General features: G+C 38.1%; 1 protein-coding gene across 2 annotated transcripts in view; it reads left to right on the forward strand.

The window, feature by feature from the left end:
- Positions 1 to 26,955, forward strand: part of CRPPA (CDP-L-ribitol pyrophosphorylase A) — a 299,753-nt gene that overhangs the window by 185,132 nt on the left and 87,666 nt on the right. The gene's annotated exons all lie outside the window — the stretch shown is intronic.

The following is a 26,955-nucleotide window of genomic DNA, read 5'->3' on the forward strand; positions in this document are numbered from 1 at the left end:
AATTACTTATCTACTCATGTTCTGCAGCAGGTAGAAACTCTTGACTCTAAGGGAAAATTAAAAATCAAAACAAGTGTTTTGATTAGGGGGAAAGAAAGATGAAAATTGGCAAAGATCTCAACTAGGTAGCCCACATAAAATTGCCAGATATGCAAATAAAAATACAGAATCCCCAGTTAAGTTTGAATTTCAAATAATTAAAAAATAATTTTATTTTTAATTCCAATTTTGGAATTTGAATTTCATATTTAACTGGACTTTTGTATTTAACTGGCAACTCTAAGGTCACAGTCTTAGCCGTTTGTGTAATTTAAAGTTGTTTATTCCTTTAATGCTGTGCTAAAGATGTTGGTAATCAAGACTTTAATCATTTGAAAGCAGTGGCTGGCATTTGGGTTACATGAGGGCATGGTATTTAACTAGACAAAAACTCTTACTGTCGCTGTCTTTTAATAGCGAGTTACTTAAGCTGAAGGCAAAATGAATTAGCATTATAGATTCTTTGTGCAGAGAAATGCTATTTAAATCAAACTGTTTGGAGAATCTGTTAGAGAAAATGGATTTGCCCTTTGTGCATAGATACCTTTCATAGAACTTGCAGAAAGCTTCATGGTGTCTCAGAGGTGTACCACATACGAGTCAAGGAAGTAAAATAGTCAACTGCTTTTGTTTTTAGTGGTCTGGAGTAAAAGTGATTTGGTACTATATGGTTGATGAATAAAAGCTATTGTTTATGAAATATTTAAAGGTGCCTTTTTAGCCTGAAGATAACAACATTTCTTTTGAAACAAATGGATTTTAGTTGAACATAAGGGCCATCTTTTAGCCAGTTCCTTAGTTTTCTTTAACTTTGAGGTTGTTTTCTCTGCTTCTGACATAGACAAGCATGACCTCCAGTTGGTTCTAAGGACAAGGCAAAGTTTAGTTCACTTAGGATCATGGAATTGTAAAATGTTGGTGCTGTATGGTTCCTGAAGTCAGCACAACCAAGGCCTAAAGAGAGACATATAGTTGCCCAAGGACATAAAACTGGCAGAGTAAGAATAAGAACTCAGGTCTGTATCTTCCTTCAGGAATGTCTCCTCTTCAATATTGTCTTTGGTTGTACCCTAGATTAATGTGGTGGGAAAAGGAAATCAGTTATTTCTCTTGTGCCATGCAAAGGAGTCATGGACTAATGCTATGCTATACAGGTATAAAATAGAGTTCACTCAGGAAAACCTCAGAAGCTGAGGAATGGTAGAGCACACACAGTTCTGGAACTCTCTTTGTCCTATGATTTAGGCTAAGCACAAAGGGTCTGTAGCTCACTTTCTAGTAGAGGGTCTGGTTGCCAGTTGAAATAGAGCATGGAATTTCAGGGAAAAAGTATGTTTTAGCATAAGTATGTCCCAAATGTTACATGGACCATATTTGCACAAAAAATTCTTTATTGTTATTCTGAATTTCAAGTATAACTGGGCATCTTGTGTTTTATTTGCTAAACCTGGTAGCACTTGTAGAGTTCATATTTACATAAAAGTATTCATTTTTTTCACACTTGACATGTTCTACCCTTTTATGGAATGGAGTACAGTGAGTATCTATGTGACTCTGTACCTATGAAGGCTCCCTGATTGGAAAAGTAGCCTTGTTGAAAAGGAGGCGCCTTTGCAGCCCACTGCTTGGTATCTGACTGCTCTTTTAAGCACACCTGGACCTGCTAAGCCAGCTGTCTACTAAGTTACCAAAAGTGGGAAAAAGATGGTCCTGCAAGCCCTTCAGGATATGTCTCTCATTGCTTTAGGATGCAAAGATAGCTTACTTAGGTGTTGCTTGTCTCTTCTTAACATTTCAGTAATGATGTTTCAACTATGTGAAAATGTTTAAAATGAAGGGTTTACTTTTGTCCTTAAAGACACAGATGTGAATTGACTTTTACTAGCCCAACACACTGTCCAATGTATAATTCCACCTTAAAGAGCATTTACTAAGAGATCCTGGGATGTTTGTTAGATATGCCGTTAAAAAAGAGCTGTGGTTAAAAAATTGGAGAGGCGGCAGTGAATAGAGTTAAACAGACTTCTTTAATGAGGGCTTCTCACCAATCCTTAATATACTGATGGGCATTTCATATCTCCAACCTGGGGACAAGGGCTATGCCATTTTCCATTTTCTCCTGTAATCCTTTAACCATAGATAAATCATGGGACTAATGTTCCCTAAAAGAAACTTTGAGAAACACTCCTCACAAGTATACCGTTAAGTAAAGAAAACACTACCTCTGTACAGTCTTTTTCTACTTCAGTACTAATTTTTCCATTTAGTTAAAGCAGTAATTCTAACACCGAGTGCCTGCTTGACACTGCAAACACCAAGGATATGAAGATGTATAAGGTGGAGATTTCATTCACTGTTGAGTGAAGAGTGTTGGTCTGTGCTTTCCACTGTGCTGTGAGATATAACTTTTTGTAGTGTTCATACACTGGACTTTGTTCCCTAAATCTAATTCATCTCTGTAAGAGCCATTAGGTGTTTTGTAGGTAGTTATTGTGTATGCTTCTAAGTCTCTGATCAGTTAAACCTTTCTAGATTTTTTTTAAACCATTTTTTTATAAGACACTAGCATCAGGTGCCTCTTCTTTGGATAGGTTTTCAGTTTATTGATAGCCCCTCCTTGGAAAAGAGAATGTATCAAATTGACTTCTGTATCTGTGTTACACATATGTTCTTTCTGGCTTAAAGAAAACCTCCCTTGTTATGTATGTGATATTTCTGTTAATGTAGATGGTCTTGATATTTGGCCGCACCTTCACAGTGTTGATGTATATGATGTTTATAGTTAAATAGAATTACGTAGGCTTTTTTCTTTTTAAACACATGATGCTATTAAACCTCTGTTTGTGTTTGTATAGAGTTCTTTTACACACATCTATAGGAGTTTTTGTGTTTGGCAATTTTAAGCTGATTAGTTTTATTCTATTATTTCAGTCTTTCATTGTCCTTTTTGATCTAGATTATAGCATATGATTAATTAGCTATAGTTTCTTGCATCATATAATTTACAAATTAGATGTCATCTATATTTTGTATATACCTTTAAGGAAAAAATTGATTTGGATAAAGCTAAGGATTGATTCCTTCTTTAGTATCTATAAATCTTCTACAATGTTGTCTGTGATCAATTACTGATAATTTAATAATTCAGTCACTGACAAATGCATCTAATTTTATAAAAGCTCAACTCAATTTCTCCATATTTTCTCTACTGATATAAGAAACTTTAACAAATACTTTACTTAACTCTAGATAAGCTTTATTTGTGTGTTTTTTCTGCCTTTGAGAGAGATTATTTGCTAAATTACTGAATATGCTAGTTTCTTATCTATATCACCATAGTAAGGCACTATTAACGTTTTTTCCCAAAATCGACTTTAAAATATTCTAGTGGCCTCAAAAAATTAATAATTTAAAATGAGCTCTTCGTGGGTAGCTTAAACTTAGAGTTATGATCAAGTGACAGGCTTCACTGTGTATATATATGTATCTATACATTTATATACACACACGTATATAAATATAAGTAAAAAATGTTTGACCATAGTATAAAGTTTTCTAATATTATCATCCAGTTTTCAGTTCCTCAAGTTGTAAACAAATCAGGAAAGATTTGAAATTTATACTCTAGACTAGAAATGTAGCATAAAGCTTGCATTTACAATTTGTTGAATGAATTTAAATCAGGTCCTATCCCTTTTTAAAAAATACCATACAAAAATAACTATGAATAATTAAAACCAGTTTTTATAGTTGAGTCTATATAAAGGATCTTAGTCCCTTTTTTTTTTTTTTTTTTTTTTTTAATGGTACGCGGGCCTACTCACTGTTGTGGCCTCTCCCGTTGCGGAGCACAGGCTCCGGACGCGCAGGCTCAGCGGCCATGGCTCACGGGCCCAGCCGCTCCGCGGCATGTGGGATCTTCCCGGACCGGGACACGAACCCGCGTCCCCTGCATCGGCAGGCGGACTCTCAACCACTGCACCACCAGGGAAGCCCCCTTAGTCCCTTTTTAAGTGTTACTTTAAATAATTCTATGCATAAAATATTATTCTTCATCCTGTTAATCCAGCTTTGTTATGCAAACCATCACTGAGGTCCATGGTATAAAATTATGTGTTTGGGGAACATGTTTTAGTTATTTGAAAATCTGTATCTGATAATATGGCTGTGAACATATACAGACTTAGTATTTCTGTCATGAACTGTTCAAGCCAGTAGCTTACAAGTTTACAGTCTTAATTTTGTTGAAATCTAAAATATTTTAATGATAACTTTGTTTTTTAAGGCAAATATTTGCGAGTTTACATTTTAAAATAATATTCCTTAAAACTGTGATAGTAAGTAAACGGTTTCCCTGAGTTCTGTGAGCCATTCAAGAAGCAGACTGTAGGAACCCGTGACCTATAGCTTGTTGGTCAGAAGTACAGATGGCATCCGAAGTAGAAGTCAGCCTGGTGGGACTGAGCCCTTAAGCCTGGGGTGTGTGGTCAGTGCTAACTCCAGGCAGTGAGTGTCAGAACTGTTCAGTGTGGGAAAAATAAAACACACATTTGGTGGCAGAAGTGTTGAGAACAGAAAAACAATCTTTAGGCCAGTATAAAACTTGCTATATCTATTATCTACCCAGTCCCACCGGAGGTTTTCCAAATTGTGGACATTCTTTCAGCTTAGGTGCCTAGTGAAAATGTTGTGAATCAGTGTCCCCAGCAAACTTAACAGTGAACATGTAGCGTGAAAAAGAAATTAGACTCCGTTGTCACTGTAATACAACTTAAACTATACTGACCATTTTACAGGTAAAACTTCTAGGTTACAACGATTATTCCTTTGATTAGTAACTTTTTTGTACAGACATTACAACATTGAATAATCCACTCAACTGATTTTTGCACTCAGCTTTACTTATCCACCATCTTCACAAAGATAACATGAGACATCTTATTAGGTATTTTTCCTGAAGTCCAGATCTGGGATTTGTACAGCTGTCCCTTGCTTGAGTAATTTACTGGTATTCTCAAGGAAAGAAATAAGTTTAAGTTGTTTAAATGAACATACATTAGACCCCACTAATAAATGATTGATTTTATATGCCAGTAGCTTTTTTTTTTTTTTTTGCGGTACGCGGGCCTCTCACCATTGTGGCCTCTCCCGTTGCGGAGCACAGGTTCTGGACGCGCAGGCTCAGCGGCCATGGCTCACGGGCCCAGCCGCTCCGTGACATGTGGGATCTTCCCGGACCGGGGCACGAACCCGCGTCCCCTGCATCGGCAGGCGGACTCCCAACCGCTGCGCCACCAGGGAAGCCCTATGCCAGTAGCTTTTTAAACACTGGGTCTTAGAAAAATCCCCAGCTGACAATATTATAGTCACCTGAGGAATTAACTATACAGATTCCTAGTCTGTACATCCCTGACTCTATTTCAAGAGATCAGGGATATCCCTGGGGCTCTATGTTTCACAAGCTCAAACTGTGATGAAAGTTTAGTATGAGCCAGATTTAAATGACTGATGCAGGTCAGTGGTCCTTCATTACACTGGCATGTTAGAATCACTGATTTCCCTTTGTAATCTGTGGAGGACTGTCACATCAGTGGAGGCTCTGATATACCAAGTGGTATAATAGAATGTTGATTAAGTTTGGTAAGGGAGTGAAGAATGGCCATTTGAAAAAGTTTCTCAGGTAACCGAAATCATGTCTTCGTGTTCATTAAGGACAACTGTTCTAAACACTCAAAAACTCTCAGTAAAATAAGGCAGTTATATTGATAAACATAATTAGTTGGAAACAAAAAAAGTGTATCATTGATTGTTTAAAAGACGGATTTTGAAAAGGTATTTTGTAGCTTTATAGAATTTCTCAAGAGTCACAGGACCAAGATTGGATACTAGCCAGCTAGGAACAGTACAGTTAACAGAAATGCTCAACCATCCTGTGGGACTGTGCTAAGAAAAATGCCTCCCATCCCTGATTCTGCTTATATAATATGCTAGGGGACCATGGGTAGGAACTCTACCATAGCTGATCCATAAAATGAAAAGTCTCTTCCCTAGATCTAGTCTCCTTGTTCTGGCACCACTTCCACCTTCTAAGTCTCCTCCATGTGCATAATAGGATCGATAGAATTTAGCTTGGTTTTTTCTCTGTAGTCTCTATAGCACAGAAATGAAAGATGGGCTACGGTTAGGGAAGGCATTGCTTGCGCCACTTTGCAATATCAGCCCCATCTATCTTATAGAATCCTGTCTTAGGTTGGAATGAAATCAAACAGAGCACCTTTAACATGTGTTTACATTCAAGGGCTTGTTATTTGTCTATATCCAGGCTTTCCATATGGTGTCTGCCACAAATACATATTTTTAAATATAATTTTGCATATGAACTTTTATAATAATGAAATTTGCAAAGTCTATAAAATTTATCTGTAGCAGTTTTGTATTTAATCTGTGCATTTTATGTACTCAGGGCTTTAGAGATGAGGCACACAGGTTCATGGTTAAAGAGTTTCCTAAAATTATTATAACTGATTATTTCTTACATTGAATTAGTATCTTCCCCTGAACTGAAAAACAAGGGATATAAGTTTTCTAGGCCTTGGATTCTCCATTTTAAAATGCAGAAGTCAGAACTTCTGTTTGAAAGCATTTATCGGATCAGAAAGAGGAGACACAGGAGGTGTGCAGGCTGTGTCATGTGGTACCATCAACCATCTCTCACTCTGACACGGGAATTCTAGAACTGGGCCTGGGTTTTCTTTCCTCTCCCTATGTGACCATAAACTTCACCTATACTATTATTTCCTTTATTTTATTCAGAATTACTCATTATTGTTTGTGTATTTTGTTCTAGTTCAGAGAGGGAACTGTTCTCTTTTTTTTGTCAGACACCTTAATAAAGTAGAAGACAAGGGTGTTTGTTGCCTTAGTCTGTTCTGCTGCTATAGCAGATACCATAGATTGGAGGCTGGAAGTCTGAGATCAGGGTGCCAGCATGTTTGAGTTCTAGGGAGTTCTTGGTTGCAGAGCACTGTTTTCTTATTGTATGCTCACAGAGCAGGGAGAGGGTGAGGCCTCTAGAGACCTAATTCTGTGGATGAGGACTCCACTCTAACGAGTTAATCACCAACTGAAGGTCTCTCTTCCTAATAGCGTCACGTCACGTAGGAGTTAGGATTTCAACATATGAATTTGGACGAGGGGCACAAAGATTCAGTCCATGACAGGGAAGGAATTAACATCCATTAGAGAAAGGTTAAGGGAAATATTAAATATGTTAGCACGTCAGGCGTATGTGCCATTTGTTATCTATTCCTTATCTTCTGTTTCCTTTCTTCTCCTTTGTACTGTCACTTTACTGGGTTTGATACAGTGGGAAACAGGACTTTTGAAAGCAATAGTTGGCTTAGTGTTTTTGTAAGATGGGGCCATTGGAAAGGACTACATCAGGCAGAACTACAGAAAACAAGTCTTGAAGAGGTCAGGGGTAAAACAGGGGAGCCCTTACCTTCTCCCTGCTCCTGAATGCCACTGTCTCCTCTCTTCCTACAACCACTGTGGCTCTGGGAGGCATATAGAAAAAGGAGGAAAGTGGGCTTCCCTGGTGGTGCAGTGGTTGGGAGTCTGCCTGCCAATGCAGGGGACGCGGGTTCGTGTCCCGGTCCGGGAGGATCCCGCATGCCGCAGAGCGGCTGGGCCCGTGAGCCATGGCCGCTGGGCCTGCGTGTCCGGAGCCTGTGCTCCGCAACGGGAGAGGCCACAACAGTGAGAGGCCCGTGTACTGCAAAAAAAAAAAAAAAAAAGGAGGAAAGTTACAAAAGCAGTTCTGTAATTTTTTGTTTGTAAAAGACTTATGAGGATCCTTTTATAAACCTCCAAAATAGGATGTGAAATGGTGAAATGAAGTTGTTTGGCAAAACATTAAATTAGATAAAGATGTGTAAATTGTTCTTCTGTCCAAAGTGTAAGCAAGATCTCTCTACTTGATGGGTTAAGTACTATTGTCTTTCTCTGTTGTCTGGGTTTTGAAGGTTTTGTGTGTACTATAAAGGACATCCAGAAAACATTCTTGACAATGAATCTCTTTGTAATTACTTCAGGTAAATTCAAAATAAAACATTAAGAACTATAGGAACAGGTCCAGCTGCTCTCGGATACCGTTGTGCCAAAAGACCTGAATTTGTAGGATGCAATTTACACCAGTCTTTCCTCTCAAATGCACCCCATTTCTCGGTGTTCTTAGCCTTCAAGTATGTGTGATCACTTGGAGAACAAATAGGTGCATGCTATCAAGTAGCAGAACACAGATTTGTTTTTAATGAAAATCTTTGGGGAGATTAGACTTAAAACTCTACTCCCTGCAGTGAGCAATTACTTGGAATTTAGCTGAATTATTTACTAAACTCACATTACTTTCCATGCCATCATACGGCATGTACACCAAACACGCAGCACCAAATCTGTTTACAGAAACCCATAATATCCTGTTCAGAGTAATCAGGCTTTTCAACTTGGGAATTTTGATGAGACTAAATATTTTTCACTTTCAAATTGTTTTGGCTTTTATTATTTAGATTTAGTCATTCTTTGGGAAAATAGGAAGGTTATGAAAGATAATGTCTCTTCAAAACGTGTGTTTGACGTAAAATAGCTAGCTAGTGGGAAGCAGCCTCATAGCACAGGGAGATCAGCTCGGTGCTTTGTGACCACCTGGAGGGGTGGGATAGGGAGGGTGGGAGGGAGGGAGATGCAAGAGAGAGGGGATATGGGGATATATGTATATGTATAGCTGATTCACTTTGTTATAAAGCAGAAACTAACACACCATTGTAAAGCAACTATACTCCAATAAAGATGTTAAAACAAACAAGAAGCAAACAAAAAAACAACTGTGTGTTTGGAAAACTGAAACTATTTTCAGGGAGTTTGGTTAGCTTACTTGGCAGACTCATCAGAGAGAGTAGCAATAAGCTATTATACTTAGACATATCTAAATGAAATGGATTATTACTTACAAACTTATGCTACAGAACTCTCCTTAATTTTTTTGAATAAAAAAAGCAAAAGTATGAATGAAAAAGACCATGGAAAATTCTTAATGAACTAAATCCTTTGAACAATGTATTAGCTAACTATCACTGCATAACAAATTACCCCAAAACTTAGTTGCTTAAAACTACATATATAATCTGACAGTCTCTGTGGGTCTCTGGCTCTGGGTCTTTCTCAAGGCTATAGTCATCTTAAGGCTACACTGAGAATGATCTGCTTCCTAGCCACTTAGCTGGCTGTTGAAAGGATTCAGTTTCTCTGGGCTGAGTCTTCAGGTCTTCAGAAGCTCATGGTTGGAGGCCAGCCTCTATTCTTTGTCATGGGGGTTTGTCCATAGAGCATCCCTCAATATCAGAGCAAGCAAGAGAGAGAAAATGAAGACACAAGTCACAGTCTTCTGTAACATAATCACCAAGTGACATCCTGTCACTTTTATTGTATTCTGTTCATTGGAAACAAATGACACAGTTTTACCTACACACAGGGAAGGTGATTTACATGGGGCATGGCTACCAGTAGGTAGTGATCGCTGGGAGCCATATCAGACGCTGCCCACCACAATAATACCAGAATGCTAATATTACAGGCTAAAAATTATATTTCTTGCTACCCACTCCAAGCAAAGTAAGGGGCTTGTAACCTAAATAGGGCCAGAAATGTGTTAAGGTGAAAAACATGCACACAGATTTTACATATATGTATACATACATACACACATACATATGATTACACAAACTTACTTTTTTCTTTTTTTTTTTTTTTGGAATTTTGCCCTTTTTTTAAAAAAAATTATTTATTTATTTATTTATTTATGGCTGTGTTGGCTCTTCGTTTCTATGCGAGGGCTTTCTCTAGTTGCGGCAAGTGGGGGCCACTCCTCATCGCGGTGCGTGGGCCTCTCACTATCACGGCCTCTCGTTGCAGAGCACAGGCTCCAGATGCGCAGGCTCAGTAATTGTGGTTCACGGTACTAGTTGCTCCGCAGCATGTGGGATCTTCCCAGACCAGGGCTCGAACCCGTGTCCCCTGCATTGGCAGGCAGATTCTCAACCACTGCGCCACCAGGGAAGCCCCCAAACTTACTTTTTTCTTGACACTTGAGTAGAGTAGTAACAGCTAGAGACAGTATAGCAGGGAAGTGGGGAGCCAACGAAATGGAAACTTAGTTTTATGTTATCTGTACAATTTTAAAAAGCTTGATTTAGGTCAGATCCACATCAAATAAATTAGGGAGCATACATTCATAGATAGGCTCTATTATTTCAGTTCAGGTTAGTAAAGCTAGTATTACAAAATAATTGCTATAAAATGGTGGCTTTGCATTTGAGGAAGTTGAGACTCATTACAGTGGAGCATATAACCCACAAGTGTTGTGTCTCAGAGGCTTGAAAAACAGTTTCCAGGAAACAGTTGCTGTAGTAAGTCAGGAGAACTAGAAATTAAAAGAAGCCAGTGAATCTGACAACTGGAATCGTTTTGGTAATCTTCAGGGTAGACATGTTTGTGGACTTGTAGAAAGCATTGAGAAACTTCATTGGGCGTTGTCTGATTTCCTATAAACTGTTTCTCCAGTAAAACTCCTGCCATATTACTAACATCAATGAAAAGTTGGAAATAGGATTTAATTTCATTCATTACCCAAATTCTGATATTTTAACTAATGAAATAGAAAAAAAATAGGCATGGCAAATAGGTTGAAAGAATAAACTGAGTAATTATTCCCTGGGAAGTGGAGAGTTTTCTAATGCATGTGGCATTATTTCAGCTCTTTGAAATAAAACATGTTGTATATATATATATATATATATACTGTTCACAGCAGTTTTATGTAGAATTTCCTTAAATAACATTAGAGGGAGGGAGATATCTTTCTCTGTTTATTTTCATTTTATGTAACTCTAATTACCCAAACTGCAGAAGCAGCTGTACAAAGAACTCTAAAATTGCAGTGTTTAACTGAATCAAGTAGAGAGAACATGATGTGCATGCTAGAGGACTTGAAAACATCAAGCAGAGTGGGTAGTGAAACTAGATAGAAGCAATGTGAAGTCAAGATAATAAAGATTTAGCATTCTAAGCCAATGGCAATAAGTCTGAATACTTAGAAATATATGGGGCCTATTGACTTTTAGATATTGCGCCTCATTTAGATTAAGGGTAACATTTCCAAAATCTGGGACTATCAAAGGACCATGTTCCAGGAATGAGAGTTGGTTGTATGTAAGTTCCTTATTTTCTGCCGTAAACCATCAGGATTTAGAAAAGATAATAGTTTGTAAATTTAGAACATGTGTTTATTGTCTCTGAGAATCCTATCAACATTTCTGATTATGAACACAAAGGAAATATAGAGAGACCTTCTCCATTGAGAGTCAGGAAGCTATGAGTAATGTTTGGCATAAAGATTTGTGTATAGAAAACAGTGAAGTTTATTAGTTTTCCATCCATCTCATTACTCATCTTTGACAACTGGTAAGGAAATATATTTTAATTAAGCTTCAACTTTCTGTTACTGAATGCATAATGGCAATTATATACTAATGCTATTAGGAAATGAGTTGGTTTAATAACAAACATATCTACAATCACTCTTTTAGAATCTGGATTTTAATGGGCAGAAAAAGTACAGATGTTTTACAAAGACACCATTCATGATGATTATTATGCTTCGGTCAGTATTTATATTTTGTATGTTTCTAATCACTATATCATGCTGAAATCCTATATGATGAAGACTATAAGGAAAGAGTGTTCAAGAGTACCACAGATAATTTACCATTTTTTTCAGCTAAAATTATTTATTTTAATCTTTTGCATTTTTACTCTATTTCCTTTTTAAAAATATGATTCTCCATGTGTATTTATGGCCTAAAAGCTTCTGAATCGTAATAAATTTCATAACTAGGCCACAGATCTTCTGCTATATGGACAGACTTTTTACAAGGGGATTCAGGATCACAATAATTTAACGTTTATTATAGGACATGCTGTACCTTTTTTATTGTTTACCACAAAGACTTTTTCATTAAAAGATTCAAAGAGAGGAAAGTTAATTTTTGTTCATCGGCTTGCAAGCTGAAATTTGGGAAATGTGAAATGTATTAAAATAGAGACCATTAAAGTAATCTATATACTACTTACTGGTAGTATGTCCTTACATTTAGTTTGTAGGTTTGAGCTAATCTTATGCTCTATTCTTTTTTTTTTTTTTTTGTGGTACGCAGGCCTCTCACTGTTGTGGCCTCTCCCACTGCGGAGCACAGGCTCCGGACGCGCAGGCTCAGCGACCATGGCTCATGGGCCCAGCTGCTCTGTGGCATGTGGGATCTTCCCGGACCGGGGCACGAGCCCGTGTCCCCTGCATCGGCAGGCAGACTCTTAACCACTGCGCCACCAGGGAAGCCCCATACATACCCTTTTTTAAGATTCTTTTCCCATATAGGTCATTAAAGAGTACTGAGTAGAGTTTCCAGTGCTTTACAGTAGGTCCTTATTAGTTATCTATTTTATATTTAGTAGTATGTATATGTCAATCCCAATCTCCCAATTTATCCCTCCCCCCTCTTCCCCCTTGGTAACCATAAGTTTGTTTTTTACCTCTGTGACTCTATTTCTGTTTGGTAAATAAGTTCATTTGTACCATTAAAAGCAGAAATTAAAAACCATGAAAAAAACTCTTTTTGAGTTGGAAGAGTTCTGCAATAATGTGAACTGTTAATCAATAATGGCTTTTTATATCTATGTTCTAGATGTTTTTGTTTCAGGTTTCTGCAAGCTTTCTCGCTGCATTATCATGTGAACAGTCATTGCCTGTTAGGTACCTGCTTTATTGCTTAAGGGAATTGATGACATGCCAATTTATTAATCTTTCACAATATTAGGCATTTAAATGTACATGATATTTACATTTTGAAAAGCCGTGTGATTTTACTTTTAGCAAAATTTTTGCAGAAAAATTTTAATGGACTTATAAGACATCTTAAGATAATGATAAAGTAGCTGCATCTTGATTAATTCAGCGGTGTGTAGAAATCAAATGAGGCATCAACTTCCATTTTTAATTGAATCTTTAGGCCTCAGATTATTCTTTTTTTTTGGCTGCATTGGGTCCTCTTTGCTGCGCACAGGCTTTCTCTAGTTGCGGCGAGTGGGGGCTACTTTTCGTTGTGGTGCACGGGCTTCTCATTGTGGTGGCTTCTCTTGTTGAGGAGCTCAAGCTGTAGGCGCACGGGCTTCAGTAGTAGTTGTGGCATGCGGGCTCAGTAGTTGTGGCTCACGGGCTTAGTTGATCCGTGGCATGTGGGATCTTCCCGGACCAGGGCTTGAATCCACATCCCCTGCACTGGCAGGCGAATTCTCAACCACTGGCCACCAGGGAAGCCCTCTTAGATTATTCTTGAACTCCATAAGTGTTTTGAATTTGTAGGAATATGAATGCCATGCAGAAAATATTTAATGCAGATCGAGTTCATAGTATTTCTAGATGCTATTTTAAATGTAGCTATTCCTGTGATTAAATACTGCTCTTGAGGTAAGAAAAAATATATATATTTTAATACTGAGGTTTGTGCATTAACCCTTTCAAGTTCTAGTGTGAGAGAATGCTTTTCAACATCCATAACATTTAACAGTTTATAGTTATGCTGAGGCATTCATTTGAATTACTATAACGGTGAGAAATATGCCACTTAGTATGTATTGAAGCATAGCCAGTTTGCTTCTTGCACAAGAACTCATCTGAGGTGGTAGAAATTCATTTATTTGTAGAAAAGTAGTAATGTCCATAGAAGGAAAGGCATTTCTTTTGGAAGTTGACAGATCTTAAGGTGATAGTTTTGGAATAAATTAGAGTGAAACGTCTGGTTGCTTGGGTCCATGAAATTAACAAAATCTGGATACCAGAAACACGATGAATAGATCTACATTAATGAATTCTCTAGTCAATACAAAAATACAAAAATACTTCATCAAGTAAGAAAAAAATCTTTCCTGAAGTTTAAAATAAAATTTATGCTTTGAGTATATACTTAGGAAACATACAAACATACAAATTCTACTTGGAAAAGTGATTCAAGAGAATTTTATTTTAACGGTAATATGAAAATAATTTTAGTGTGTGTTTACAGGATTAGTGTTTTCTTTGTTTTTCTTGGCTCATTCTGCACAGTTGCAACTTAGATTCATACTAAATGGTGTGTGTATGTTTATAGAATTGGTAGAAGACTTAAGGGCATCAATTAAATATTTTAGTCCTTTTATTCTAATCCATTTCACCTGGACAGTTTTGTGCTATGATGTTAAACGAAATTTTAAAAATTAATTAGGCTCTTTGGACATATTCTTTATACATATCAAAGGCACTACTGTCAAAGATTAAAAAAAAAAAAACCAGACACTAGCTGAAGCTATGAAAGCAGATTTTATTCAGTAGCTACTGACTGAATACTAGGAGGAACAGTTGAGTTCCATTCGATTTGTGTTTAGGTGAGTGGGCCTTTTAAAGGGAGAATGAAAGAGTGGGGAAGAGCTGAGAGAGTGCGCATCAAGTGAGAAATAACAGAAGGTCGGTCAATATAAATGTGATGAGGCCAGCTGTGTCTGTTAGCTGGCAATTACTAAACTTATGATTCTGTCCGCCCACAGAGTCTGGGAGCCCAAAGCCCTATCCTTCCTCATGATTACTTTTCAAAGGAATGACTTTGAGTTTCTTGAGAAAGATCCTCTTGACTTGTAGGAGATACATATACATCTCAAAGGGACCGAGAAAAGATTCACAATTTTAAGTCCTTTTTAGTAAATACTCTGAAAGGGGGTCAGGGGCTTATCTGGTATTTGCTGGAACAAACAGTAAATTCTACTGGCAGTGTTTTTTTTCCCCTGGGGTTAGGGTTATCCTGAGGACAGGGCCTTAACTCTGTTAGAAGTTGTGCTAGAGTTTTGTCATCTCTTAGTGCAGAGGTTTGGGCAGAGTCTTCATGTGCCAAGAGTTCTGCAGTTCTCATGATTTTATATTATACAAAACTCAGAAGGAAAAAACCCCCTAATTTTCCAGTAGCAAAAGAAAATTTGACATCTAAAGGCAGGAAGGAGATACTGTCCTGAATTGAAAGTTTAGGTTTTTTTGCATATGAGACGATGCTAAGGTTTACAGATGTGTGTTTTCTTTTAAATTTTTCTGGTTTTTTTTTTTTTTTGAGAAAAAGTGAATTCACATGGTTTTAAACTTAAACCGTATACAGTAGTACCCAGCAGAAAGCCTTCTACCACAATACCCCCACCAGCCTGGTTCCCATCTGTTACCCTAACAGTAGCATCTGCCCTTCTCGGGTGTGTGATTTGGTTTCATAACTAGGTTTTCTCTTCTGTACCTGAAAGCTTTCTTCAGATTCACAGTGGTGTAGTCATGGTGTAGGTGTGTCACAATTATCATGTTTACCTTATTCTGTTTGACCTGGCTTTAGGTAGGTTTTTGCTTTTTTTTTAAAGTAATGACAGATTCCAGAAACCCAATCCAGAATATCAAACCAACTCTCAGGGATTGGGCCTGTATTTTTATTTTTATTTATATTTATTTATTTATTTTTAAACATCTTTATTGGAGTATAATTGCTTTACAATGGTGTGTTAGTTTCTGCTTTATAACAAAGTGAATCAGCTATACATATACATATCTCCCCGTATCTCTTCACTCTTGTGTCTCCCTCCCTCCCACCCTGCCTATCGCACCCCTCTAGGTGGTCACAAAGCACCCAGCTGATCTCCCCGTGCTATGCAGCTGCTTCCCACTAGCTATAGATTTTACAATTAGTAGTGTATATATGTCCATGCCACTCTCTCACTTTGTCCCAGTTTACCCTTCCCCCTCCAATGTGTTCTGAAGTCCATTCTCTAGAAGGTCTGCGTCTTTATTCCTGTCCTGCCCCTAGGTTCTTCAGAACCGTTTTTTTTAGATTCCATGTATATGTGTTAGCATACGGTATTTGTTTTTCTCTTTCTGACTTACTTCACTCTGTATGACAGAGTCTAGGTCCACCTACCTCACTACAAATAGCTCAATTTCATTTCTTTTTATGGCTGAGTAATATTCCATTGTATATATGTGCCACATCTTTATCCATTCATCTGTCGATGCACACTTAGGTTGCTTCCATGTCCTGGCTATTGTAAATAGGGCTGCAAAGAACATGGTGTTACATGACTCTTTTTGGTTTTTTTGTTTGTATGTTTTGTTTTGTTTTTTTGAGGTACATGGGCCTCTCACTGTTGTGGCCTCTCCTGTTGTGGAGCACAGGCTCTGGACGCGCAGGCTCAGCGGCCATGGCTCATGGGGCCAGCCACTCTGCGGCATGTGGGATCTTCCCGGACTGGGGCACGAACCCATGTCCCCTGCATCGGCAGGCGGACTCTCAACCACTGCGCCACCAGGGAAGCCCCATGACTCTTTTTGAATTCCGATTTTCTCAGGGTATATGCCCAGTAGTGGGATTGCTGGGCCATATGGTAGTTCTATTTCTAGTGTTTTAAGGAACCTCCATACTGTTCTCCATAGTGGCTCTATCAATTTACATTCCCACCAACAGTGCAAGAGGGTTCCCTTTTCTCCACACCCTCTCCAGCACTTACTGTTTGTAGATTTTTTGATGATGGCCATTCTGACTGGTGTGAGGTAATACCTCATTGTAGTTTTGATTTGCATTTCTCTAATGATTAGTGATGTTGAGAATTCTTTCATGTGTTTGTTGGCAATCTGTATATCTTCTTTGGAGAAATGTCTGTTTAGGTCTTCTGCCCATTTTTGGATTGGGTTGTTTGTTTTTTTGATATTGAGCTGTATGAGCTGCTTGTAAATTTTGGAGATTAATCCTTTATCAGTTGCTTCATTTGCAAATATTTTCTCCCATTCTGAGGGTTGTCTTTTCGTCTTGTTTATGGTTTCCTTTGCTGTGCAAAAGCTTTTAAGTTTCATTAGGTCCCATTTGTTTATTTTTGTTTTTATTTCCATTTCTCTAGAAGGTGAGTCAAAAAGGATCTTGCTGTGATTTATGTCATAAAGTGTTCTGCCTATGTTTTCCTCTAAGAGTTTTAGAGTGTCTGGCCTTACATTTAGGTCTTTAATCCATTTTGAGTTTATTTTTGTGTATGGTGTTAGGGAGTATTCTAATTTCATTCTTTTACATGTAGCTGTCCAGTTTTCCCAGCACCACTTATTGAAGAGGCTGTCTTTTCTCCACTGTATATTCTTGCCTCCTTTATCAAAAATAAGGTGACCATATGTGTGTGGGTTGATCTCTGAGCTTTCTATCCTGTTCCATTTATCTATAGTTCTATTTTTGTTCCAGTACCATACTGTGTTGATTACTGTAGCTTTGTAATATAGTCTGAAGTTTGGGAGCCTGATTCCTCCAGCTCCGTTTTTCTTTCTCAAGATTGCTGCTTTTTTTTTTTTTAATGGTTTTTCCCAACTGTGTTGTCAGATGAACAAAGTGCTATTGTGTTTCACTAAAACATGATTATCATCATTTGAGTAATTAACAAGATTGGCATATTTTATGTATTAAAATAATATACATCATTAGGTTATGAGGAGACTTGTTACTATGAAAATAGCAGCAAAACTCTATGAGTAATCTAGGTGTTCACAGTCTTTGCTGTTCTGGGGAAATGAAACTAAGAGTGATGGCTGTTTTCCTGTGACCAGAAAGTTTGATGTGATGGGAACCGATCTTCTCCCTTGATCGGTGAAGATGGCTCTTTTGTTAACTGTGAGTGAATTCTGGAATTCTTTGCAGATACTCAGGCTTGAGACTCTGTATCTTTGAAATTCAGTGTGCCATGTTGTTCGGAAAACACCACTGCTTTTCTCTTGACTGTATCTACAGCATTTCTTTTCTCAGCTTAAAATAACCCCATGAAATCTCAGTGTATACTCTGTTTTTTTTCTTCTGCGCATGTCTATGTGAGTGAAGCTGCTAAATGAAGGGTATTTGTTAAAAGAAGCCATTCGGGGAGTATGGGAAGAAGTGTAACAGCTTTTGAGCACTGCGTGTGCTAGGCACTTTCATATATTCTCTCTTGAGACTTCAGAGGAGTCTTGTGATGTGGGTGGTAATAGTTCCACTGTACACTGGTGAGAAATCCCAGGTCCAGAAACCTAAGTAACTCCCCATACCATAAGCTAATAAGTGGCTGAGCTGGATTTGGACCTCATGTGCACCACAGTGTTCACCTGCCTAGTGAGGTTTTTGTAGAAGGGCTTCTTAAATTAAAAAATAAAAATAAAAAAATAAGATTACATACACATCCTCTAAAATGTTGAATTTCTAATATTTAGTGACTTTTGATTTAGCAGTTGATTTTCTTATTCAGGTTACTTTATGATCCAACCTTCTCTTCTTGGCTATTTAGGGATGGGATGCTGCTGGCCATGGGGGTTGGCAGGGTCTTTCCTTGACTATGGCATGTGAATCAAAGGAATCCTGGCCTGGGTGTGCTTGGAAACCCAGAACCAGTCTTTGTCTTTAGTTTTTACAGAGGAGTAAAGAGCAAGCAGTGCAGGTGAAGCAAATGGTCTGTTTCCATTGGAGTGGTGAGAATGGATGTGCAGAGGTGGGAGGGGGCTTGGAGAGCAGAGCCTGAAGACACTGCCTGAGAAAAAGTCCTGTCAAGGGCAAGAGGCTGTTTACAGTGGAGCCCTCACAGTATTGTTGCAGGGAAAAGAGTTGGGTGGGAGAGGATGGTCACATCCCAGGTTATGTCCAAGTCCCTAGGATGGCCGCCAAGTGTGGGTTCTTGGCTTCACACAGGAAAGAATTCAAGAGTGAGCCATAGTAAAGTAAAAGAAGGTTTATTCGGGGAGATAAATACTCCATAGACAGAGTGTGGGCCGTCTCAGAAGGCAAGAGAGGCGCCAGGGTACGAGGTGGTCAGTTTTTATAGGGGTGGGTAATTTCATAGCCTAATGATTAGGAGGATTATTCCAACTATTTTGGGGAAGGGGCAGGGATTTCCAGTAATTGGGCCACTGCCCACTTTTTGGCCTTTTATGGTGGGCCTAGGAACTGTCATAGCACTGGTGGTTGTGTCATTTAGCATATGCTAATGCTTTACAATGAGTATAATGAGGCTCAAGGTCTAGTGGAAATCAGTTTCCGCCATCTTGGACCTAGTTGGTTCTAACCAGTTTATGTCATTTCCTCAACAGCTGTGTCATTCTTTTTTTTTTTTTTTTTTTTTTTTTTTTTTTTTTTCTTCTTTTTGCGGTATGCGGGCCTCTCACTGTTGTGGCCTCTCCCGTTGCGGAGCACAGGCTCCGGATGCGCAGGCCCAGCGGCCATGGCTCACGGGCCCAGCCGCTCCGCGGCATATGGGATCCTCCCAGACCGGGGCACGAACCCGTATCCCCTGCATCGGCAGGCGGACTCTCAACCACTGTGCCACCAGGGAGGCCCCGTGTCATTCTTTTAAAGGTTGTGCCTTGCCTCCTTGCTTTCTCAATATTACTGCACTTTCTCAGACCTGCCTTGTGGCTGGCATGAAGTTAAGGACTTCCTAGGACTTGTTCTGCATCATTTTAAATGTGGGAGGCTGAGGCCGTTCTCTGCTCTTCTGGGAAATGTTCCTCTCGGTACAGTTGGATCTGATACCGGCTGTGGCATCATCGAGACCTAGATAGATAATTTCCTGACCTGGGCTACCTTGATCAGCTGCAGCTGGGGCTGTATTAGAAAAACAGTTTTAAGTTTTCAGAGAAACAGATTAAAAGTTTAAGTTAGTTTAAAAATTAACCCTGTTAAAAAAAATAAAGCAAAATCTCTATGGATATACTTGGTTCCACAAGGAATTGTTCTTAGATGCTTGCTGTGTTTCACTGTTGGAATTGGCTTAGTGAGATACATTCCAGAGAACACTAGGGAGCCAGAACATGGTTTTTCTAATAGCATTCACCTTAATTATCTGCTTATCTTATCTTTGCTTTCAGGGATCATTGTATAACTTACTTTGTTTTGGGTTGGGCTCCTAATTGTGTATTATAAAGAACGTTGTAAACAGTGTTTTTCATGCCTTTTTTTTTTTTTTTATAATTTGCCCCCATGAGTCTTTGTGGGGGTGAGGTAATAATAGTGGTGGTGCAGGAATGCATCAGGATGATCTGGGGAGATGTCTCAAACTGCAAAATCTCTATTCCAGTCTCTCACCCCACTGATTCCCAGATGCCACCTCCCCAAAAACATTCCTGGAAAATATGTCATATTCTTTAAGCCACCCCCACCCCCCACCCCCCAAAAAAAAACACCAGAGAGAAAACAAACCAAAAGGTTTTAAACTCACAGAGCATAATTTCCAAGTTTGCATAAGTTTCTTAGTATTAAGGTGGATCAGACTACTGACTACTGTTCAGTTTGGTGAACTGTGGCATCTTGTCTGTGGCATCTTCTTGATCTTGACCTTAAGGGAAAGTATACCTTATAATCCTGCAACTCAGTTGATTAAAAAAAATAAAAACAGACACAGAGAAACAAAAACTTATTCATGAAAACTGCAGCAGAATAAAACACGTAAGAAGTAAATCCAAAATTAATTTTCTTTTTTGCCTAGCTTGTTCTGGGTGGAGAAAAATTTCCTATAGATTTTTCTCTTTTCTGATAAAACGGTTATATGTTTGTGTTGACAGATGGCTTGTAGCTCCATGTTGTGCTACTTTGTTAGAAGCCTTGTAATCAAATTTAGGGAAAGGTTAAGAGGCAAAAAGGATGTGGATAGACATTGGTAAGGGAGCTTGAGACTTGAGAAATAAGCATGAACAAAAGTGTTTATGTATATGTATAAAATCTCCTTGAGGAGGGCTTCCTTGGTGGCACAGTGGTTAAGAATCCGCCTGCCAATGCAGGGGACATGGGTTCGAGCCCTGGTTCGGGAAGATCGCACATGCTGTGGAGCAGCTAAGCCCGTGCGCCACAACTACTGAGCCTGTGCTCTAGAGCCCAGGAGCCACAGCTACTCAGCCTGTGTGCCACAACTACTGAAGCCTGCTAGAGCCTGTGCTCTGCAACAAGAGAAGCCACTGCAATGAGAAGCCTGCACACCGCAATGAAGTGTAGCCCCTGCTTGCCGCAACTAGAGAAAGCCCGCGCGCAGCAACAAAGACCCAATGCAGCCAAAAAACAAAGAGAAAAAAAATTAGTTCCTTAAAAAAAAAAATCTCCAAAAAAAAATCTCCTTGGGGGCAGAGTAGGAGTGGTCTATCAGAGTCCAATGAGCCCTCCATATTCTACTTGGACAGAGTGGGCTCCATATTCTAGAAGCCAGCGATAAAAGTCGACTTTTAGAAGTCGACTTGGAGAAGGCCCCTATGTTGTGTATCTCAGGACAATAGTGTGTCTGGACAATGAAGACCTAGGTTCACAGTCCTCGCTGCTTTACAGCATAGCTTAAAAGCCTAAATTAGATTTCCTCCAGGTAAAATCCCAATTTGATTAAAAGGCCAGTTTGTCCCTTTCTATCATCGTAGTTCCCCATCTGCTTGTTAATGTTTTTTTTACATAGGTGAACAGGTGTTTAATTCTATTATTAAGGCTTAAATTGCCTGCTCCTGCTAAATTTTACCATAGATATATTTCAGTTTTATTGAAATCAATCAGCAACAAAGTATGAAAACTCAGATTCACTGCTTTTGGTTGAAGGAGAAGAAGGTTGGTATTGGTGGTGAAGAGGTTGGGAGAGTTCTAAATTCCAAAAGAGAGAAGGGGAGAGAATCCTGCATAAATGAAGAAGAAAATGCTGAATGAATTGGCCCTGTTCACACCAAGGGGAGAAGCATATGGAGGAGTTGTACCTTGAGATCTTTGTGTCCTGCCTCTGCAAAAGCAGTGCTACGGCACTGATTTATAAAGACTGTTTTTAAAAAACAAGATTGACATTTGACATCTTTTATAATTATGGCATTTATACTAGAGTGTTTATTCCACTTCCTCCTAAGCTTGTAAGAGCAGCAACATAAGATATAAAATTATCATCATAAAGTTTATATTTTTTGATCTATGGGAGACTTTGTGGTTGAGAGCATTAGTGTATCACAAATTATAAATATAGAGTTGTTTACTGAAGCAAGATTTACCTTAGAAGTAAAGCAAGTTTTTCTACATTTTGCTATGTAGAATATTAATTTCATGAGTTTTTAATATGTATTTTATGAAGAAGTCCCATAGTTAACTAACTGGAGAAATACTGCTTTTTAAAATATAAGGTCAATACAGAAAAATTTTATTTTCATATTCTAGCAACAAAAACTTGGAAACTAAAGTTAAAAATTAAACTATTACAGTAGCATGATAAAACACAAAAGACTTAGGAATACTAATTTAGAAAAATTTTCAAGATCTCTACACTTAATACTACAAAATATTACTGAGAGAAATTAAATAATACCTAAATAAATGGAGATACATATCATGTTCCTGGATTGACAAGATGAGAGTTTTCTACCAATTGAGCTTTAATTCAGTGCAATCCCAGTCAAAATAGCAACAGGCCTTTATTTTTGAAAATGACAAACTGATTCTCAAATTTATATGGAAATGCAACTTAGAATAGCTGTGATTATTTTTTAATATAATAAAATTGGATAACTCATACCAGCTGACTTAAAGACATGTAAGACTACAGAATTAAAACGATGTGGAATTGGTGTAAGAAAGAGGAATTGAACAACATAGTCTAAAAATAGACACACATATATAGTGAATTGATTTTTGCAAAGACCTCAGGTGATTTGATAGGGGAATGAAAATCTTTTCAACAAGTTGTTCAAGAGCAATTGGGAAGAGTTACCAGACAGCAGTGAGCTTCACCCTCCACTTTTCACCTAATACAAAAATTCAAGGTGATGAGAAACCTAAACATAAAGTTAAAAACTAAATGTATAGATACACATGACAACATGGTTGAATCTGAAATACACTGTTAAGCAACAGAAACCATTTTCAAAAGAGTACCCACTGTGTGAATTCTTGTATATGAAGTTCTATAACAGGCAGAACTAATCTATAGTGATAGAAATCAGAACAGTGGAAAACAGCAAGAGGGGTGATGGAAATGTTCTGTGTATTGATGGGGATGGTGGATATACAGTTGGGTTTGTCAAAACTTACTAAACTTTACACTTAAAATCTGTGCATTAAGTACATTAAAGTAATTTCTATAAGCAATAACAATGAAATTGTGCATGTTGCTTTTTAAGAAGATATGTCACTAGCATTGTTTCTAAAACTTCAGTTTTAGAACTCTATTGTATTAGAATTCTCCAGAGAAACAGAACCAACAGAATATATGTGTGTGTGTGGGGTGGAGAGGGAGAGAGAGGAAGAGAGAGGGAGAGAGAGAGACAGAGAGACAGAGACAGAGAGAGAGATTGCCACTTGATTGTGGGAATCAGCAAGTCTGAAATCTGTAGGGCAGACAGGCAGGCAGTTCAGGCAGGATTTTTAGGTCTTAGTCCTGAGGCAAAATTCCTTCTTTGTGAAACCTCAGTCATTGCTCTTAAGGCCTTAAACTGATTGGATGAGGCCCACCCATTATGGAGGATAATCTGCTTTGCATAACATCAACTGATTGTAAATGTTAATCACGTCTGAAAAATACCTCACAGCTGCATCTAAACTAGTGTTTGCCAAACAACTGAGCACCTTAGCCTAGCCAAAGCCTAACCATCATACCTATGATTGTAGAGAATCATGCTCAACTCAGCTGGGAAACTAAAGGTATTTTAGGTAAAAAAAAGTTCCAAGTTGAAGCAGGCTGGCTTATAATTTGTAATTAAAACATGTAGCCTATCTTTATAGTTACAACTATCAGTTATGTCAATGAAATGAGTACAATCATATTCATGAATTGAACTGTGTCTGGCTGAGGAGGTGAATTATCATCCCCAACTGTAGGCCTCTAGGAGAGAGGGAAGCCTCACTTCTCTCACACTCTTCACCTGCAGCATCCCATGTGAAAGAGTTACAAGTTTGATTACATAAATTTCAGAACAATGATTAGATCACATTCACTTGATCCTCAAACCAGTCTGTAAATAGAGTAGGAGAGGTTTTATCCCTTTTGTTTTTGTTTTTGTTTTACAGAGGAACAATCAGAATCAACAAAAGGACATGATTTATTTAAAGATTTAATCATTTTTTTAAAAGTCACTATGCCAGGCATTGTTTTAGAGTCTGAACAAATCACAGAAAATCTCTGCACTTGTGGAGCTTGCATTCTAGTGGGTGGGAGACAAAGAAAAAATAATACAAAAAAATTCTATAGTAATTTAGAGAATGGTTGAAAGTGATTAGTGCTAGAAGAAAGGAAATGCAATGGACTAAGTTAGGGGGGCCTTGAGAATCCTGCATGGGGTTTGCCTCACTAAAAGGGTGGAATTTAAGCAGAGGATTGAAGGAGCTGAGGGACAGATCCTTGTGGATACCCAGGTGAGCCAGTCCACTAGAGGAAGCAACTAAAGCAAAGCCTCAAAGCTTGGTAACTACAGCTGAAACTGTGGTCTTAGGTAGTTCATTCTGTTAGCACATAAATATGAACATTTCCTGCAAGCATAGTGCTAGGCAATGGAGTGATAGCAGTGCCTAGGGAATTCCTAATTTCTTATTCATTTCACTTCAGGAGTGGTTCTTCAACCATGAGATATAAAGCCACTACAGAGGTCTTCAAACCTGTTCTGCTCTCAGAATTTTGTGTAGATGATAATTATACATATTATTTTCAGATACAGGTAGACATTATAATTGATAAAGGCCTTACTAAATTCATTATTATTATGCATGATTCAAGTGATAAACACTGAAAGTTCTGTAATCATGCTGGGTGGCATGTAGTCTATGAGCAATTCTGAAGTTGAAAAGGGTCCTCCCCATTCTTGGAAATGTTGGAAAGACCTCTGTTCTATGCTGTAAGACTGCCAGATTGAAGCTGGCCCCAAAAGCCACACTGAAAATTCCTCTTTCTAAAGACAAGGGAGGGTTTTGAAAGTTTACAACTGGAGGAATAGCATGATCAGACCTGTTTTTTGGAAGATTTCTTTTTATTGTTGGCTATCCAGAGGAAGCCAAATAGAATAAATCTATTGAGGAATGCATATGGTTTAATTACAGTTACTTGGTTCATTTTGTAACACCATGATCCAAACTGCACTGTACTTATTAACTCATTGTTTCTGATGCTTACAAGAGATTCAAATCCTAATTTCTCTGCATTATACATTATTTGAAGCAGTATTTCCAAGTTAGAGATGTCCTCTGTTAAAAGTCAACAATTAAAAATAGGTATCTAGCTTAACCTTGCCTGGACACCTTGAAATGAAACAGTGGGAACAGTGAAAACAGAACCTTGTCAGGGTAAATGTATATGCTAGCAGGGAAACATCTGGTTTACGTGTCTGCAGGCTGATTTGACATTTATATGTTTGGATGAACTTTCATTTTAGCCTCATGTTTGAAAGTTTAGTTTTCTGTGTTTGAACTTTTAAATTTGATCTTGATATAGACTATGATAAACCAGCGAATTATTGTATGAGAGATTTGGAAATACGTATTTACTATCAGCAGAGTCCCTCTACTGATACTTAATGTTGAATGGTTTTAGGGTAGCGATAAATACATTTTAAGAGACTTGAGAAAGATGGAAATCAACATATTCATATTCGAAAGGCTAAAGCAGTTTCATCTTTGTAAGGGATTTCCAAAGCCTGTTTACCTTGTCTGCTTCTCTGCGTGATCTGAATTCTGTTCCTTTACAGTATTCTTTTCCACTCAGAAAGGCCATTCCTCTGTAGATCACTGCTAGTCTCTGATTCATTTCCTCATGCTAACTGTATACATACTCTTGATGAATTATCCTATTTCATGCTATGTTTTGATCTTTGATGTTGCTGTCAGGCAGAATATCAATGTGAAATTGTAACAGTTGTTTGCATTTGTGTTTAATTCAACCCGTATGGTATTGGCAACACTATGAATATTCATTCTTTGGCAGGACGTATGCTTCTGGCTTTGTTGCTGATTCAGATTTTCCATGCTGGTATGTGGTAGCTCTTGCTCAAACATCTAGCTGCTTGACTGCTAATGTTTCCCAGTTGCCAGATGGTAAATATGTAGCCACAATTTTCCAGACAATATTATTGTCTGGGAGGGAATGAATGCACATTATGCATTTTTCTTGGGTACGTTTTGTCTCTGTGATTATTAACTGAGATCTGGTCACAGCAAACTGGCTCTCCCTTTCCTACTTGACTTCTGTGAGTCCTCAGGTTTCTATCAATACATTTGTGGTGCTTTTATTCACCATTAGGGGATATCTTCCCTTGTTACTCTACTGGCTGCTAATGAGATAGGCTCAGCCACACTCTTGCTGAGATTTACCCTAGTCCTGATGACCTATATCCACCAAAGAGAAGAAATCGCAGCCATTGAAATGTACGTAAGATTATTCATGTGTATCTATCCACCAGGGGCCAGGAAATGCTGGATGATATTGCAAAATACTAAATGTTTGCATGGGAGTCATTCAGTTGCATTTAATTTGCCCTTTTTTTCTGCTTTTTCTATTTTTCTTCTCTTTTTGATTATTATGGCTAGAAGAGCTGAAATAATGGTTCTTTGAACTTATTAAGGAACTTGTCAAGAAGCTGAAAGACCTGATGTATATTAGTCAATTATTATTTATAAAATTCATTTGGGCTTCAAAAAAAGACACAATTGTAATAATCTTCAGATTGTCTTTATAAAATGAGATACTTCTTTTGAAATGTGCATAAAAGTAAATGCAATTTAATATATAGCTTATACTGTTTTTGAGAGGTTGGGCAGATGATGACAAATA

The sequence above is a fragment of the Mesoplodon mirus genome (assembly GCF_964341445.2).
Source record: "Mesoplodon mirus genome assembly, chromosome: 9".
Taxonomy (NCBI): Eukaryota; Metazoa; Chordata; class Mammalia; order Artiodactyla; family Ziphiidae; genus Mesoplodon; species Mesoplodon mirus.